We start from the raw sequence: 12,875 nt of genomic DNA, 5'->3' as shown, positions 1-12,875 counted from the left end.
ATACAATAAGTCTCAAAGACATTTTTCTAAAGTATATAAAGGTTGCAATTTATAGCAATGAGGAAGGAAGCCACACAAAATCACAATTTCCTAAAAGAGATACAAATATGGTTTATATTCTGTTTTTTGCCCCTCTATTATCTGTATGGCCCAACACAAGTACCTTCATCTCTCAGTCTTGATTGCCTCATCAATAAAATGAAGAGACTCAATTAATTACAAAAATCATGGAACATAGAACTTCAGAGATGTAAGGGAAACAGTGACCACTACAAAAACCAGAACAAACAAAATACTTTTCATTATCAAAGACCCAATGAATAAATAGTCATCAACTCTCTTCTTAAAGACCATGAATCTGGTATAATTAACCTCTAAGATCCATTCCAGCACTAAAAGTCTATGGTATCTATAATTTATATACAAAATTAAAAATTAATAAAAGGCTGGAGATTTACTTTCTGTATTAATGGGGGAAACTATCCACACACCCATGAGTTCACAGATCCATCAAAGTAAAACCACGTGAGCATACACGCACAGTAACTAGGGGAATGTGGGACATTGGAAATTGTCGACATTCCCATTTTTTAAAAAATCAAAAATTGGCTAAGCAACAATAAGTAATAGTTTTCTTAAGCATATTTGATTTTGAAGATCATTACACTAAAAGACAGATTAAACTTAAAAGCAAATATGTACTTTCAGAAAGTACTAAAGATAAATAGACTTTTGTTCTTTCATTTACTTTATTTTCTTTTGAAGAGGCACTCCTTCCCACCAAAAAAATTTCTCCAGAAAAATAAAGCTAATTTTCCATTAAAATAAGCTAAATGATATAGTACAGGGAGTGCTGGATTTGAAATTAAGAAGATCTGATTTTAAATTCTGCCTCAAACATTTACTAGCTATATGACCATTCAAACTCTTAGCTTCAGTTTTTCCATCTCTAAAATGGAGACAATAATAATGCCTACTTCACAGAGTTGGGATAAAGACTAGATGAGATGGGTTTAAATCAGACCCTTTCAAGTGGGCAAAGATGACAAAAGACAAAAAATGTTAGGTGAGCTTTAGGAAAATGAACATCTAATGGAGCTGTATATTGGTCCAAATGTTCTGAAAACACTTCAAATTCCAGAGGTCACTAAACTACAGAGTTTATAGACCTAGGGACATGACTTTCAAGGAGTCTAAAGACAAAGTGTGTATGTGAAAATATGGGGGACCAATGAACTGCAAGTAAAGAAGGTGGGCTGAACAAATTGAAGTATGTAAATGGAACTGATATCAGATGTTCTAAGAAATTTAAGACTTGTATAAATCAATATAGAGTTACATAAGAAAAATTATGAGAACTTAAGCAATAACCATAGTAATATGTAAATGAAAAACCATATTGAAAGACTTCAGCTTCCTAGTCAATTCAATGATCATTTAGTCATGACTTTTGCAGATTTCTGGTAAAATCTGTATTGTGCCTCTTAAAAAGACAGTGAATTGCAGGTGCAGAAGTGTGTGTGTGTGTGTGTGTGTGTGTGTGTGTGTGTGTGTGTGTATGTGTATGTGTAGTTACAACATGATCAATGTGGTGATTTGCTTTGCTTGATTATACTTATTTGCTATAAGATAGAGTTCTAAAGAAAGATAGGTATTAATCATGGAGAAATCACGACATAGATAAATAAATGTGCATCAAAGATAGAAAGAAGAGGGACAATTAAGAATGAAACTATTTTTCATTGGCCCTAGTAGTTTGGAATCTACTTATGAGGAAGTACCTATGCCAGTCATCTTCATTTCAAAAATCAGCTCAATCAGTGTCTTCATTCTAGCTCCAGCTCCCATTTCCCCCATTAGAATGTCTCTGAGACCAGATTCTGTCTTTGTTTTTGCTTGTATTGGTTGGTATTCTAAACACAGATCGTAGCACATAGTAAATACTTTTAAAATGCATTATCTTTCTAAGTTAAAATTCTAACTATATATATATATATATATATATATATATATATATATATATATATATATATATATATCCTATTTTCCAATTTCATATTAATGTATTCATTCACAAAAGGGAAGGAAGGGTGGTTATTAAAGGGCATTATACCTTCCTTCCTCTCTGGAATACATAACATACATATCCCACAAACAACATGACATTTCCTTGTTCTTGATTATGCTATGAAATCATAACCCCATACTGACTCACATCAAACAGTGACACATCCTCCTACTCTCACATCAGTAGGAATGTTTTTGTCCTGCAACCAGATTCATATTCCTCACATGTCTATTTGTGTTCTCATTCACTTGGTAGCAATACATATTGGAAACTGAAATAGATTTTATTTTAATTAAATGAGAAAATAAAAATTCATCCAAAATATTTCAAAGTTCCTGATAGGTTAATGGGGAGGATTATTATTGTTACAGTTCAATAAACATGCTGCACTTTGACATGACTGAAGGTGATTTCTATTCAGAGAGATGCAGTAGAGTGGATAGCTGCATAGTCTTCTGAAGAGGACGAGTGACATCTGCTGGAGCCATGAATGAACTGAAGAATGGGAGGAAATTCATTTAAGTGTTCATTCTACAATCCACTGATGACTATAGTAAAGAGGATATAGATGAAGAGGAAAGGTGTTTAATGGGGCAGGTTGAGAAGCAATGTAAATTTCAGTAGGATGCTGTGGCTAAATTAGGTCAAAGGGACCCCCAGAATTAGGAATATGAAAAGACAAAATGACTTGTGATTTTCTTCCATCTCCCTGTTGACTTCTGGATAATCAGCAGGTTTTTGAAAATCAACCTGAATATCCCCAGTATTGTCTACTATCAATACAGCAATGAGGTGATGCAGTGATAGAGTGCTGGGCTTGAAGTCAAGAAGAAAAATCTTCCTAAATGCAAAAATCTGGCCTCAGGTATTTATTAGCTGATTTACCCTAAGTAAGTCACTTAACTTCCGTTAGCTTCAACATCCTCATCTGTAAAATGAGTTGAAGGAAATGACAAGCCACTCTACTAACTTTTCAAAAAAAAAACCCAAATGGGTGTAAGACATAACTGAAAAACAATTGAACTGCTATCCAACAATTGCTATCAGTAAGACTGACAAGAAACGAGATTGTCTTTTGGACAGCTCCATGCAACTGATTTAACCTCCAAAATAGTACAATCAGTGACATCGCTTGCTCCAAGCCCAGGTCTTAAAATTGAGTCAACAGAAATTCTTAGAATTAAGAACAGAATTGAAAATTAAAGTTTAATTGGAACATGACACTGATTGAATATAGGTGGTACAGATGGAAGACATGTAGGACAACTTGTTCCCTACCTACACACTGGAATATCTAGAAAAAGTAGCTTAAGTTTGGGTAGTGAATGGTTGCTTTACCAATGTGGAAGATGGATTAAAATGGATTTAAGACTAGTTAGTATCATCACTTTATGATCTGTTCTCTGCACATAGTATATGCTTTCTAAATGTCTGCTGTCTAGCACTGAACAGTCTACTGAATTGAACTGGATGTCAAGATGGCTCAGTGGAAGTCAGGAAGATGTGAGCTCAAATTTGACCTTAGCCTTTTATCAGCTGTGTGACCCTGGACAAGTCACTTAATTTCTGATTGCCTTAGTTTCCTCATCTATAAAATGGGAGTAATAATAGTATCTATCTCCCAGAGTTGTTTCAGGATCAAATGAAATTATAATTGTCAAGCTTTTACAAAATGTCTTGACACTGTACAAATATTAACTTTATTATTACTAACTTTATTTTCTTCTCTTTTATTCCCTTCTTTTCCTTCCCTTTCCTCCTTTTCCCTCCTGTTTTTAATCTCCTTACTTTTCATTTCTTCTTCTTTCCCTCTTTCCCTCTTTCTTTTCCTTACTTCATTCTTTCACTTTTTCCTTCTAGAAGTGTTACTCCAACAAATATTTGTGCTGGTCTCTATAGGGAATAAAGTATTCTCTAAATTCAAGGACTTTTATAAACTAGTCTCCATTTTAGTTGAGGCAGACAGGTGGCACAGTAAATCGAGAACCACGCCTGAAGTCAAGGAGATCTTCCTGAGCTCAAATCTGGCCTCAGACACTTATTAGACAAGTCACTTAAACTCTGTTTACTTCAGTTTCCTCTTCTGTAAAATGAACTGGAGAATAGAAACCATTCCAATGTCTTTGCCAAGAAGACCCCAAATGGGGTCACAAAGAGTCAGACACAACTGAAATGACTGAACAATAAGCAAAAACTCCATTCTGGTATTAATATGTGATGCAACCAAAAGCAAGTGATAACTTCTTTGAGGGGATTGAACTAGATAACTGGCAATGTGACTTTCATCAGGGATATTACAATTTCTCAGCATTGCAAGGGTTGTTCATTAAAACTCCCAGCAACTAAATAAGACCATGAAATAATAAGTTTTCCAAGGGAAGTGACAGAATGCTAAAGTTCATTATTATGCCAGCATAGTTCCACCCTAGAATCCCTGTAATTAGTCACATACTATAGTCTTCATTCATTGATTGAAATACATCATGTTTATTGTTTTTTAGCATTGATGTTTCCAATGCCTCGTGGCATCTGAAAGTGACAGCATGATCCTTGAAAGGAGTCTATTATCACCAAATTAAACACACACTCTCTTTCTTTATGTGCCTTTCTGTCTTTCTGTCTCTATTTCTCTGTGTTAAATGCAGATGTTCTTTCCAGACTGAAAAAGAGGACTTTTTTCATATCGCTTTTTCTATTATATAATTAATCTATTTGGAAAACAGAAATGATATATGTTACATGATAGAAAATCATTTTCTTTGTAATACTGATGCATCCCACACACATGTAATTATAGAACTAAGACTCTCGAAGACCATTTCATCCAAGTCTGATTTTATCATTGAGGAAGATGACTCCCAAGGAAGGGAGAGGCCTAGAAAATGGCCACAGGTAGGATCCCTGTCTCCAGTCTAACATTTCTACTTTAGAAAATAAACTATTATTCTTTGGAGTAAGGAAAAAATTTCAAATTTTACTACCAAAAGTCTAAGGATCAAGCAGAATTTCATTGCTCTTAAAAAGTTGAAGGTGTGACCTCTGGCCTGCTGTACCCTCAGATCCTGATTAGTACAAATAATGAAGCCCCAGCAGTAATCCAGGTATTCAAATTTACACCACTCAAGTTATAGTTAAGTAAAACATGATAACTGATTCTAGTCCAATAGAAATATGAAGTGTTGTGATAGTCAATTTTCCAAGAGGATACAAATTCTCATCACCTGACTTCCAACATGATTAAATGTATTACAATTTCTTCCTTTTGCGCCAATGTTTAAGGGAAAAGCAAATAGCATAATATATTCTCTAAGCAATCAAATTCCTCCAGTAAAACCTTTATCAAAGTGTATTTGCCACTCAATAACACCATCTAGTGGTGGAAAAATTTTTTTTCTAATTTTTTAAGTTGCCTGTGAATTAGTAGTTTGACTCCATTTTTTCCCCTCTGCAGTGGTGCTCTGCCAGATGTTGTAAGGGCCTTAGCTTTTTGCTAAAAAATTACCTTGAGCCCTGTACTGATCCTGGATTTTTCGTATGGTGGGGAAGCCATAGAACAAAAAATGTGGACAGAGTGCCAGACCCAGAGTCCAAAAGATTCTTACTAGCTGTGTGACCCTGGGCAAGTCATTTAGTCCTATTTGTCTCAGTCTCCCTATTTATAAAATGAGCTGAAGAAGGAAATGTCTATGCCAAGAAAACTTAAATTGGAGACACAACTGAAAAATGATTGGACAACTACATGCCAAGCATTGTGCTAAGCACTTAAAATATATTATCTCATTTTATCTTCCTTCAATCCTGAGAGGTCAATGCTATTATTATTCCCATTTTATAGTTGAAAACTGAGGTAAAAACAGATTAGGTGACTTGCCTGCGACCACACAGCTAGAAAATGAGGCTGGAGTTACACTCATCTTCCTGACTCCAAGCCCAAAAACCTAACCATTGTAACTCCTGGCTGCAGCAGGTTAGATTGGCAATGGTGAAGGAATAATAAATCAAAAAAAGTTAGAGAAAAGATAAAATATGTAGATACCTATATAGTATCATTTCCAGGATGCTAAAACAAGAACTCATACCCTCCAGATGTCTTTTCTGGCTTTTTAAGAGTCTTAATGTTCTGCATTTAGATATTTATTTCTTTTACTTAAGACTTTTTATATTACATAGGAATGATAACACATTAAATCTCGTCACTTTTATTCACCAACATGAAGTGCCTGCTATATGTCAAACTCTGTGCTAAAAGCTAAAAATAAAGACAAAATTAAAATTATTCCCTCCCCTCAAAGAGTTTATATTCCACTACATTTGCTAACAGTTGCAAAAAAAAACAAACAAACAAACAAACAAAAAAAAAAAAAAAGGAAAATGCATACAAAGTAAATCATTGTATTATAAAGGGAAAAAAAATAGCTTTCAGAAACTTGATATCCTAAGGGGATCACAAAATACCACCAACACTTAAATGAATTCAAGTACCCACAAATGATTAAACAATATCTTTGAGTAAAGAAAGAACTGACCAGACATAATTGTTGAGCTATTGTATTTGAAAGTCAATTGAAAAATAGTAGTGGCAGATAATTGTTCCAATTTACCTAAACAGAATAAAACAGAGGCTGAAAATGATGGACTTATGAGTTTGGTTGTAATTACTCAAAAAATCCTAAAACAGATAATTAAAGGAATGAATGGGAAACACCCAGAAAGATAATCAGTGATTATAGGGGGCCATCTTTGCTCTATTAAGAGCTAGTCAAAGCCAGACTAACTTCATTTTTTTTTACATGATTACTAAATTAATAGATAAGAAGAATACTGTGGATATAATTTACCTAAATTTTAGGAAAACTTTGAAGAACAACATCACATTATTCTTATGAAGATGGAGATAGGAAAATAAGTAGATAGATATGCAGATGATGGATAGATGAACAAAAAGTTGGATGTTTGAAATAGGAAGAAGGAAAGAAGGAAGGAAGGAAGGAAGGAAGGAAGGAAGGAAGGAAGGAAGGAAGGAAGGAAGGAAGGAAGGAAGGAAGGAAGGAAGGAAGGAAGGAAGGAAGGAAGGATGAATATGGGACAAAGACCACTGGCTCAAATAAATCAAGGATATTTCTCAAGGTAAAATCAGAAAGGAATTTTATTACAATCTCCCAAAAAAAGGCATCTCTCTCCCAACAACCAATTAGGCAAGGAGAGGTGGAATTAACAGACAAAGATTATATATAGATCTGGAGTAACCTTCCCTCTAGGCTGGATCTTTGCCCTGATTAATCAGGACAAATGACATCACATTTTAAGTCATAAATAAGGAAAAACTTCTAACCCAACCACATCTTTAGGATTACTAAATTACTTTATATGGGAGTTTCAATCCCAAGGTGAAAGTCATCTAAGGTGTTCAATTTCTCCATTCTTAAAAAAATTGATATAAGATATCCAATGGATATGTCCAGTGTTAGGCTTAACTACCTAGCAATTACAACCATTATATGACATTTTAAGGGGAGACACTACTTTAGACTCATCCCGCCTGCTTACAAAGCTCAAGAGGCTTTGAGAGAGGTTGAACTGGCTTTATCCAATGTGGTTCCTCTTAAAGTACCAACTATCTTTATAGATGCATCCAAACATAACATCTGTGCTGTATTCTCTGTTGACTTAACTATAAAGAGAGTAGTCAGAACTCCTTTTCAATCCACTCAGCAGAATGAATACAATCATGCTAGCTCTTACTTATTATCCAGGAGATGTTAATATAATATTCAGCCTATTTAGTAGGTATGGTACAAAGAATTGCCATAACCCAAATAAAATCTGTAGCTTCTAATATCTATCAGCTCTTTAAGGAGCTTCAAGGGCAAGTGAGAAAGCATCCAGGTAAGATTTATATCTTGCATGTCCACTCATAGTGGACTTCCAGGTGCTATTTTTTATGGAAATTCAAAGGCAGATCACTTTTTAATCATGTTAGCCAATACTCCTTTATTTCAGGCAGCCCAAGAATCTCATTCTAAATATCATCAGGCTGCTCAAGCTTTACATTTGCAATTTGGGATAACAAAAGAGGAAGCTAGGATCATAGTAAAAGCCTGTACAGCTTGCCTTCCTTTCCACACTCCTATGACCCCTCCAGGGAAAAACCCTCATGGTTTGAGACCCAATGAAATTTGGTCTTCTGTCTTTTATTCATGTTGTGGTAGACACCTTTTCAGGATTAACTTTTGCAATACCAGAAGCAAACAAAATTGCCGAGTGGCATTGAATTCCTTATATAAGCATTTGCAATTATGAATATGCCACAAGCAATAAAAACAGATATTGGGCCTGCATATACTTCTAAACATTTTGCACACTCTTGTGCACAGTATCAGATTTTACACACCACTGGCATACCTTTTAATCCTCAAAGACAGGCAATTGTAGAGAGGAGAAACAGAGAAATCAAAACGTTCCTTCAAAAACAAAAGAGGTAACCCTAGAGAACTTCTAAATTTAGCTCTCTATACTATTAATTTTTTGATTTTTGATAAAGTTGCACTGGCTCCAGCAAACAGGTTTTATAATTCACCAGAAGGGCAGTGTACAGTGCCAAGCAGCTCCACTATCTTTAGATAATCACCAGGTGATATGGAAGATCCAGAAAATGGTGAACGAAAGGAACCAGATAGGTTAACTTCTTGGGAGAGATGGTTTGCTTGTATCTCTACAGATGGATGCCAACAAGCCGTATTTGCCTTCTCCATCAGAGAGATACAGAGCAGACCCTTGAAATGAAGGAGAAAACCCAAGAAACATCAAATGGTTCCATCACTGACTGTTCCCACTACTGAAAAAGCATGACAGTGAACATCAAAAATTGTTAATGAGACTGTTGCAGGACTTTGAAACCAGCAGGAATCATTGGATTCCCTGACATGTGAAGTAATGAACAATCTATTGGCTGGTTTTGGACTATCTCTTGGCTCCTGAAGGAGGTGTATATATGATTGTTATTTATATACCCTCCTTCTAGGACTTATGGACTTGTATATTCATATTGTTTGTTATATTATTATGTTGATTCATGTTGTTTGTTACATCACTACTAGCCTGTGTTATACCATATTATTACCATAGTAATCTATGTTATTACCATAGTAATATATGTGCTTGTGTAATAGGTTTATGTATAACAGTTTCAAGTAAGACCTTTCAGTTGAGAGGAAACTTGATAACAATATCTGGTTTGGTACTCTCACCTTCCTGAGAAGTCAGGGACAGTGTGATCACCTCTTTTTTTTAGTATTTTCATCTCCCTTCCTGAGAAGTCAGGGAGGGCATGACCACCTGTGTTCTAAGACAAAAGTAGGAAATAAAGAGGATGGAACTTTGGAGAAATATACTTGAAACAAGGTGTTAATTCAGTGGAATTGATGAGATAATGGTTCTCTAGTTCACATATATCTAGTATGATATAATGATATAATCACTCTAGATTGGCTTATAATCAGTATACTGTAATGGTGTAATTGTAATAGGGTGTTTAAACTGGGGACAAAGTCAGACTCAGGGGGAGACTGGTTGAGACTGTCAGACTGTTAGACTGCTGGAAGAGACTGGGTCAAATTATGACAGACAAGACTGTGTAAGAGACAATAAACACTTTGGATTCTATCCTTGTCCATTCTCATGGTGTCTATCCTGTTGAGACTAAGGACCTTCTGGAGGGCCTCCAAAAAGTTAGCCCAGACATTACACCCTTTCTCCTCCCAAATAAAATAAATCAATCTCATATGAGGAAAATTCCAGGTCATTTCTGAGGACAGTTCTAATTCTTTAACAAAGCAATAAGCAAACATTTGATCTAAGGCAATTTAGTCTCTAACATCAATTTAGTAATCTTTTTTTTTTTTCCCCTGAATCTGGGGTTAAGTGACTTGCCCAGGGTCACACAGCTAGGAAGTGTTAAGTGTCTGAGACCAGATTTGAACTCTGGTCCTCCTGAATTCAGGGCTGGTGCTCTATCCATTGTGCCACCTAGCTGCCCCCAGTAATCATTTTCTTAAGAATCTGATTCATTCTTTCCACTCTCCCTGATGACAACAGAGCCAGGTATATAGAATTGCCACTCAATTTGCACTCCTTCTCCATTATTTCTTATAAACCTTAAGAGTAAAATATGTTTCTCTATCAGAATCAATAATCTCTACCAATCCATACTTAGGTACAATTTGTTCCAATGTTATTCCACTAACCCTCCTTAAAGCAGCAGGGCTCAGGGGAAAGTTTCTACCCATCTTCTTAAATCTCAGTTTTCCCACTGATGTCATTTCATTAAAACCCAACCCTAAAACCTCTGGAGCTAACCTCCCTCTCTTTCCAGGGGATACCTTCTCAATACCTTTTATTTATCTTTAAACATGTTACACACCTTTCAGATACAATTTGTTCTGCAAATTTTCTTGCTTTTTTTCTTTGTTAAAGGGAGAAAGCAAGACAAACCTTAAAATTAATATTCTAAATAGCTTTGTATGAAATTTCACAAAATTTAGGCCACATATGCAGCTGGGCCGACAAAATGTTAAAGCATAGCTCATACAATTTTTACAAATTACCCAGCACCATAGCAGCTTCAATACATTTCATCTAATTAGGAAATACAAACATGACTTCTTTAGATAAGTTACCAGAAAACCAAAAATTTTAACTTAAATCAAATACCAATCTAAATTTCTAGTAACAATACTTCACATTACAATATTATAATAAAATACTTCATATTACAATATTATTAGATATTATTTCATAAGTATATATGAATATGAATAATACAAAATGAAAAATATGCAATATTATTTCATAAGTAATATGAATATTGTTACTAGAAATTTAGATCGGTATTTGATTTAAGTTAAAAATTTATACCAGAATAAACAAGTTCACAATTTTAGCTTGAACAAGTTAATAGTAATTATCCCTTGCAATTTCAGAATCAGAATCCAATTTAAACACACACACAGCCCCAAAACTTAAGGTAGCAGAAAACTGCCCTTTCAAGTCTGACCACAGGGTTTTAAGAAATTGGCAGACTGTAAGACCCTGAGGGAAGAGTATCAGAGAAATTTGGACCCAGGTACCCAGCTATAACTCTGTGGCCCAGTAGCTATCTCACCCTCTACACCAAAAATGCTGGGGAGGACTCCCATGTCAAAGATGTAGGGGCACCAGTACTAACTAACACCAGAAGAATGCAGGTCAGCCAGCAATACCTCCCTAGATAAGATAGATTCCACAAACCTGAAAAGCTTGGAAAAACCCAGAAAGAGCAATTTGTTTGTTTGTTTGTTTCTCTTTGGTAGTTTCCTTCAGAAGGCTTTTAATTATGTAAATTAGGCCTCCTTAAAAACATAATAGACCAACTCAATTTAGCTGATAGTGCCAAGCAACTTAAAATTTATTCTCAAAAACCCCAGAATCTGCTAAAATATTTTTAACAGTACTGTAATTTAACTATTTCTGCAGACTCAAATTAGCCAGTTCTGAGTCCACAGAAATGTCATTTTTCATTTCATTCATTTTTTTTAAGTGGTAGCACCTTGCTTTTCCATTTTCCCAAAAGTTCTCAAATTTTCTAATCCCTTTCAGTCTATGCTGTTCTCATTCATACATACTTAAGCTTTCTCACCTACCTTTACATATATATATATATATATATATATATATATATATATATATATATATATATATATATGTTAAAGATCTCTTTCCAACTCAACCCTGATCTTTTCCAAACCAGCAACAGAGGTTTACTCCTTAACTCTCACTCAGCTTGCTAACTTTTAACACAGAGCACAGAATGCAAAGCAGACTTACACACTGAAATCACACAGACACACACAAAAATCAGACATACTCAATTAGCCCTGGGAGCTTCCTTCTCATACAGAGCAACAATATTTAATCATTTTACTTTTTGCCCTTCCCAAGGGACTATCTTTTCCATGGAAAGAGGCTTTGGCTGAGTAGTCCCATTTCGAATATTTGATGAGACTTTTGGGGATCAAGTACGCTTAGATTCCAGTCTCTCACATCCAATTCAGTGGGATCATTCCCAGCCCCCAAATCACCCAAAGACCTATCTTGTTCAGAACACCCTTCCAGAATCTGGAGTGCCTCCAGAGTTTGTAACCTTCGACTTAAGGATTGACTCAAGAGTCTTACAGGTAACTTACCCTTTGGTAACCCATGCATGAAAGCTGACTAACTGACTGACTGCCATCTAATCCCTAACATTCAGGATTTGCTACTTCCATTTTGTCTTGAATCTCTTCTTGAGACTTTGAGGTCTCAGAAGTCCGAAGGCTGCTTAAAGCAAGGCAGAGCACCATTCTGCTAATGTTTGAGACCCTGCCCGCTCAATAGGTCACATGATCCCAGACAACCCCCCCCCATAAACTGTGTGGGACAAGACCACCAGCTCAAATAAATCAAGGATATTTCTCAAGGTAAAAGCAGAAACAAATTTTATTATGATCTCCCAAGAAAGGGCATCTCTCTCCCAACAAGCTCTTAGGCACAATTTACAGACAAGAATTATATAGGCACCAGGGCTTGCACTCCCTATAGGCTGAATCTTTGCTCTGATTAGTCAGGACAAATGACCTCACAATTTAAGTCATAAATGAGGAAAACATTCAACCCAACCACATCTTTAGGATTACTAAATTACCTTATATGGGAATTTCAGTGCCAAGGTGGCTCCAATTTTGTCTCACAAAGAAAAAGGCTACATAGTCCCACTTCTTGTAAACCATGTGAT

The 12,875-nt window shown here is 35.5% G+C and overlaps 1 long non-coding RNA gene across 1 annotated transcript in view; it reads right to left on the bottom strand.

Annotated features, from left to right (window-relative positions):
- LOC141545865 (uncharacterized) overlaps positions 1-12,537 on the bottom strand; it is a 55,888-nt gene extending 43,351 nt beyond the window's left edge. The window contains exon 1 of the long non-coding RNA XR_012483163.1: positions 12,289-12,537. This is a non-coding gene — a long non-coding RNA (uncharacterized LOC141545865). The remainder of the gene's footprint in view (positions 1-12,288) is intronic.
- Positions 12,538-12,875: the final 338 nt, after the last annotated feature.

Source organism: Sminthopsis crassicaudata, chromosome 6 (assembly GCF_048593235.1).
Source record: "Sminthopsis crassicaudata isolate SCR6 chromosome 6, ASM4859323v1, whole genome shotgun sequence".
In the NCBI taxonomy this organism is placed as follows: domain Eukaryota; kingdom Metazoa; phylum Chordata; class Mammalia; order Dasyuromorphia; family Dasyuridae; genus Sminthopsis; species Sminthopsis crassicaudata.
The sequence above is the reverse complement of the archived record's forward strand: the minus strand, read 5'-3'. Positions and strand labels throughout refer to the sequence as shown.